The sequence below is a fragment of the Peromyscus maniculatus genome, chromosome 13, assembly GCF_049852395.1.
Source record: "Peromyscus maniculatus bairdii isolate BWxNUB_F1_BW_parent chromosome 13, HU_Pman_BW_mat_3.1, whole genome shotgun sequence".
Lineage (NCBI taxonomy): Eukaryota > Metazoa > Chordata > Mammalia > Rodentia > Cricetidae > Peromyscus > Peromyscus maniculatus.
This window is the reverse complement of record NC_134864.1, coordinates 68,350,897-68,357,940: the sequence shown is the minus strand read 5'-3', so window position 1 is coordinate 68,357,940 and position 7,044 is coordinate 68,350,897.

The window sequence follows — 7,044 nt, the reverse complement described above, 5'->3', positions numbered from 1 at the left end:
GCTTTATGGATTTATTGGAGTTGGATTCTCCTAACAAATACATAGTTTCAGAAGACTACAGAATTCTCAGCTACCCTAATACATTGATTTTATATACATATATATATATATGCTATATTTCATGTACATACACAGTTCTATAACCAGTTCTCAATTAGACATTCTTTTATATTTTATATTTTCTTTCATGTGTATGAGCATCTTGCTTGCATATATGTCTGTTTGTGATGTGTGTGCCTTGTGCTTAAGGGCATTAGATCCACTGGAACTGGAGTTAGAGACAATTATAAGCTGTCATATGCTTTCTGGGACTCGAATGTGGGTCCTCTGGAAGAATTGACAATATTATAAACCACTGAGCCATCTCTCCAGTCCTAGACATTCTTTTATTAAAGGAAAAAAAGAACAGTTCTGTGAAATCAGAGAAGTATTTTACCACAACAGATTAAATTCTAGAAACTGGACATTTGTCAATAATATTCCACAAATTATAAACTGATACAGCTCAAAGAAGCATATAAAGTGTCTTTACTATATGCTTAAACTTATTTTTAAAATAATTTCTAGCAAATGTAATAGTCCTTTAAAAATCACCTTACCTATTAGCAAAGTCTTAAACTTAGAGTAGCAGAATACTAAATGATTGGTTTGTGTATTGTCTGTACATATACCAGGCTTGGCATAATAATAACAGTTATATAACATCATTGTGAAAATTCTGCATTTCACTGTTATAAACCCCCAATTTGTAATGGAGGAAACAGGGACCTTGTTATAGGTCAGTAGCTAATAAGTGGCTAACAAAAGCCTTTAAGTGCTGGACTCAAACTCCCAGAGTTCAAAGGAGACTCTACAACCAGCAAAGGAACTAATCTGAGAGATGGAATGAATCTACTCATAACCTGCTTTTTCTATCCATGACTCTTTATTCTCTTGCTTCTCTGAATCTACAGTTTCTTTTCAGCTCTCATTCTTAGCTCCTTTCTTGCCTGACTATCCATATGTTTCTAACATGAGACTCCTTGCAATCCTTCGGAAAGTTTCAAAACCCTCAAGGTCATAGCATATTCCTAAATAAGGAGCAGAGCCATTACCATGGTAACACAAGGTTCCAAGGTCTCAGAACCAGAGGGAGGGGACGCAATGCCCCATGCAACAAACTCTGAGACATAGCTTTTTAATCAGTAGACTTGGCAAGTAAAGAATTGGCAGGCTTTTCTTAGGGTGTTTTGTGTTAGTAACCTTGATAAGACACCTGTGACTCTAACCTTGTGCATAACTGTAAAGTTTTAAACTTATGATCTATTTACAAAGGCCTTTTGCCTAGTTTAAACTTGCTCTGAGGTAAAAATGAGCTAAATATGTGCAGTTTGTGTTAGACTGAGGAGAGATTATTATTTTCTGTGTTAGTCTGAGCAAAAGGAACAAAGCAGGCTTTAAGTGTTTACTGTCTCCTGGGACAATGGATCTGGCTATGAAGCATATCCTAGTATATTTTATATATGTCAGAATTATACAGCTAAATGAAAAGTCATCCTCCTGATCACCCACAGATAGATGTGCCCATAAGACTGAGATGTAGTCATGAGATTACATATACAGATTTTATGAAAATGCATGGTAATGGGGAGATATCATAGCTGTTATTGCACAAGAAGTTATAGGTGAAAGAAACAGTATTCAGAGTCAGTGGCCCACAAGCCTTGCTTGACAGGTTTAACTTCCATCAGAGAACATTCTGCTGGTGGATTAACATCTGAATTATCAATTGCTATAAACTGTAATTGCATCATAACCCGCCATAGTTTGTGACAATGGCTCCTGACAAGTGGCCAAACTAGCTTCAGAAGACAAAGTCCTTCAACTTCTGTCTAAACATTTTTCAACATACTCCTTGACACTCTTGCTCAATCAAGGATGCTTGGATCATCACTGGGATGCATTTTTAAGTGGAGTCATAAGCCAAACATGTTTTTCTGGCACTACAAGGTGTGGGCCAATGGTAATGGTATGTGAAAACCTGCACAGGACTACAAAAGACAGCAGTCCCACTTATGCAGGCCCAGGCCTGAGCCCACAGAGACCCAAGGTTATAAAGTATTTTGTTCAGGTAACACAGGGACAGCAAGAACTATATCATGAACAAACCCCTCACTGTCTCAAATAATACAAATGTTGTTATGATCATGGTAATTAGCTGCCAAAAAATTCAGTAGGCATATGGTTTTGCTGGTTAAAATATACCAGTGATTTGGGCGAATCCCAACAAATCCAATGTTATGCTCTAGATACTATGTGTTCCCCAAAAGCCCTTGTGGTAGCGGACTGGTCCCCAGTATAGGGCTAAGGAGGAAGAGTAGAACCATTAGGAGGTAGAGCTTGTGGGAGGACTCCCACCCCTGTCCTCCTCTCCCATTTGTTGGCCATGAGGTGAGTAGTTCTGCTCCACCAACCAGCTCTGTCATCATGTTCTACTATTGTCTTAGTCAGTGTTCCATTGCTATGAAGCGATAGCTTGAACACAGCAAGTCTTATAAAGGAAAGCATTTTATTGAGGCTTGCTTACAGTTTCAGAAGTTTAGTCCAATATTATCATGGCAGGAATCATGGCAGCATACAGGTAGACATGGTACTAGAGAAGCAGCTGAGAGTTCTACATCTGGATTAGCAGGGAGAAGGAAGAGAGAGAGACTCTGGGCTTGGCCATGGGCTTTGAAACCTCAAAGTCCACCCCCCAGTGACACAGTTCTTCCAACAAGGCCACATATCCTAATCCTTTCAAATAGTGCCACTCCCTGATGACCAAGTATTCAAATCTATGAGTATTTGGGTCATTCTCATTCAAACCACCACAAATAGTGACACAAAGCAACCCATCAAAACAATTAACCAAAGGAAAACTTTTCTCTTTGTAAGTTGAACATATCAGGTATTTAGTATAGTAATATAAAGCTAGCATATAATATAACTTGTTCTTTTTCTTTTCTTTTTTTTTCAAAATTTCAAGACAGGGTTTTTCTTTGTAGCTTTGGAGCCTGTCCTGAACTCACTCTGTAGACCAGGCTGGCCTCAAACTCACAGAGATCTACCTGCCTCTGTTTCCCAAGTGCTGGGATTTAAGGCATGTGCCACCACTGCCCGCCCATGCCTTGTTCTTCTTAAAATTGTTTTAGTTAAAGAAAATTTCAAAGAAAGTTAAGTAAGAGTATTAAATGCAATTCAAAAGCAAATGTTCCCTAGGCCTGGGCTGCTCTAAGAATAGAGCCATAGCATAGCCATAGCTCAACAGTAGCCCTGGGAATCTAACTTCTATAATCTGCAGTCTAATCATCCTCTGCATATTACCTGTTTTTCTGTTTTGTTCCTTCTGTCTCACCTATTGCCAGAAAGCATATGGGGCAGAGCCTTTCTGCTCATACCACATGGTGAATTCTTCTAAGAACAGAATGAGACTTATGTAAGCTGTATGTGAAAATCTGACTTTGTCAACACGGAAATAAGATTGTTTTGCACCAAAAAAAGTGTTTTAAAAACAAAACAAGAAAGCTCTTGGTGCCAGTTTCACAACATCTATTGGGTTAAAAATAATAATAGCCTATCTAAACACATTAATAATATGTATGATTTTTAGAAGAATAATTCTATGTGATAATATTTACTAAGAAGTATTGAGAAGCTATCCCTACATCTAAGGTTCAGGGAATATCTTAGGAGAAGGGGCAAAAAGATTCTAACAGTCAAATGACCAGGACATCTATGACAAGATAGTCTCTTGTTGTGGAATAGAATATTTGTTTAACTATGTAAAGATGTATTGCATTTGTTTATGCTGCATTTGTTTAACTATGTAAAGATGTGTTGCTGTTTCACCTTGCCTGTCTAAGGCACCTGATTGGTCTAAGAAAAGCTGAATGCCCAATAGCTAGGTAGTGGAGGGATAGGCGGGGCTGGCAGAGCAGAAAGGAAAATGGAGTCAGCCAGCCAGGGACCAGCCAGCTGGGGGCCAGACAGACAGACAGGGAGGAATCAGGAAAGCAGAATGGACAGTACATAGATGAGGTAAACGAGCCTCGGGGTAGCACATAGATGAATAGAAATGGGTTAATTTAAGTTAAAAATTGCTAGAAACAGCCGGGCGGTGGTGGCGCACGCCTTTAATCCCAGCACTCGGGAGGCAGAGCCAGGTGGATCTCTGTGAGTTCGAGGCCAGCCTGGGCTACCAAGTGAGTTCCAGGAAAGGCGCAAAGCTACACAGAGAAACCCTGTCTCGAAAAACCAAAAAAAAAAAAAAAAAAAAAAAAAAAAAAAAAAAAAAAAATTGCTAGAAACAAGCCTAAGCTAAGGTTGAGTATTCATTAATTAATTGTAGCAGGAATCTTAACAGTTCTTATTAATAAAATCAAACCTGAGACCAGTTATTGGGGTGAATGCTAGAAGATCAGAGAAGCAGAACAAGCCACAGATACCTCACCTCACCAGTTCCTCAGCTGATCCTGTTTCCTCAGACTGGAAGCTTCTGAGTCCTCATTCAGAATGAATCTCAGCTGAACTGCTGCTCGAAAGCCTGAAAGCTTAACCAGCCAAATGCTTAACCAGCCAAATGCTGCTAGTTTCTGGTCTCCATGCCTTATATATCTTTCTGTTTTTGCCATCACTCCCTGGGATTAAAGGCTCACTTCTTGGGGTTAAAGGTGTGTGTTACCATGCCTGCCTGTTTCCAATGTGGCCTTGAACTCACAGAGATCCAGAGGGATTTCTACCTCTGGAATGCTAGGATTAAAGGTGTGAGTGCCACCATTTTCTAGCCTTTGTATGCAGTGGCTGTTCGGTCTTTGACCCCAGATAAGTTTATTAGTGTGAACAATATTTTGGGGAACACAATACCACCACAATTAATAACAAGTCTCTGTATCATGATTTGGGGGCTGGCAGTCCAAATCCATGTCTTCTAGACATGACATGGATGCCACACCCCTGAGATCTCAACAATGTGGGTACCTACACAATACCTAGACAATGATAATGGTAGACATGCTAACATGGATGGGGGAATTTCACAAGACCCTACCCCTAGATGTAGAGCTATAAGCAATCAATAGCTGTTGAGAGAGGAGAAGCAGTTTTCTCCAGGAATAAGTTCCCCTGGTAGGTTATCCAGTCCCAAATGGTCACCCTAAACACAGGTGTGTAACAGCAACACTAAATTGGCTCAGTAGGTATATATATATATAATTATACAAGAAGAGATCATGAATCTGAGAGGGACTGGGGGAAACATATGGGAAGGTTTAGAGGAGTAGGAGAGAGGTGGAAATTACAAAAATATAGAACTCATGTATGAAATTCTCAAAAAATATAAATAAAAAATTAAAAACTCAGATAAAACTGAGGTATTGAGACGTGAAATAAAAATGAAGTCAGTGAGAATAATATAATATGCCAACATTTGTGTAAAAGAGAAGAGAAAACACATACACACACATGTTCCTTGTATGTGTAAGGTGTTTCTGAAAGATATGTAATTTATCTTTAATCTTTGAGCTGGAGTGTGTCCTTCCTATGGTAGGGCAAAGATTACAAGTTTTTAAATTTTTCTAATATGTTCATTTTTTATCACTTATAAAAATAACAAAGAACTGAAACTCAAGAGACTATGAAATCAGTAGCAGCCAAATAATGTGAAGTTGACTTGTGCACAGAGATATGAGAATATATTCAGAGTTGAAGCAATATGGGAGACACTTGGGCATTAACAGAACTCAGGCCTTTACCCAGGAAAGACCTGCCACAGTTCATCTATTATTTGTGAAACATTTGTGCTAGGTACATACATGACACAGGAGACCTGGAGTGTGTGTTGTCATCTCTTTAGGAGACCATCCATGAGCATACAACATCACAGTCTGCCTAGAAGTTCATACAGGGATGCTGACCACAGAAAGAAGTTGCTTCTTGTTGTAGACTTCATACTATCAGTGTTTCACTAGAGTTAAAAACAAAGTAATAGTGATGGAGGTGTGTCAGTACTAAGATTGTTCAAATAGCTTGCTCATTATTCTTGTCATAGACTGTATATTTGTGTTCTTGGTAGTCATACCTGGAAATCTAATCCACCAAAGAAGCAATTATTAGAGGTGAACCTTTGGGAGGTTATTAAGTCATGGAATGGAGCCATCATGAATGATATAATCCCCTTGTAAAACAGGTCCTGGTGACCTCCTTTACCCTTTCCCTATGGAAGGCTATATTGAAAATGCAGCTACCCATGAACCAGAAAATGGACCCTTCTCAGACACTGAACTTTTTAAAAAATTGATACTTTATTTCTCAAACTATAAAGTTAGGAGAAATTTCTGCTGTTCACAAACCACTTATCCCATGGTGTTTCAAATACCCCAAACAAAGTAAGAGGGTTCCCTTAAGCTCATGATGAAATGACACTTTTTTGCCCTCTTAAACTTGGGCATAGTTGTTACACTTACTCTAATCAGCCAAATGTAAGCAGAAGTGATGAAAGCTTTAGAAGCCAATGCATACTCACCATGTTCTTATGTTTTCTGACGTGGCACTCAGCCACAGTACAAATTATCCTGCTACTTCTGCCTGGCACCAAGACTGAGAGTTTCTAGAGTCAGGGCCTCCAATCAATTTGGAATGGAGATATAGCATCAATGAGAAATACTTTACATCACAGAAACTTGGACTTACATGTTTCCACAGCACACTGACTGACTAGGGATTCAGTGCGATTGTAGCCTGAATAGCCATGAATATTTACCTAGAGATGGGGGGCAAAAAGTTGGCCACTGTGCCCATCATAGGATGCTTGCCAGTTTGTGCTGCACACAGAGAGTAGCCTACTACCTAAGTTTTCTCTGGCTTTCCCAAGACATATTATTGATCATATGCAAACAACCTAGTCTGCTGTATACTTGTCTAATGTTATTAAAACTATAAACTCTTTTATTGGTTGTTCGTCAATAGATTTTCCATCATGCCCACTTTTTCCTCTAATTTTTTTTTTGGGGGGGGGTTTCGAGACAG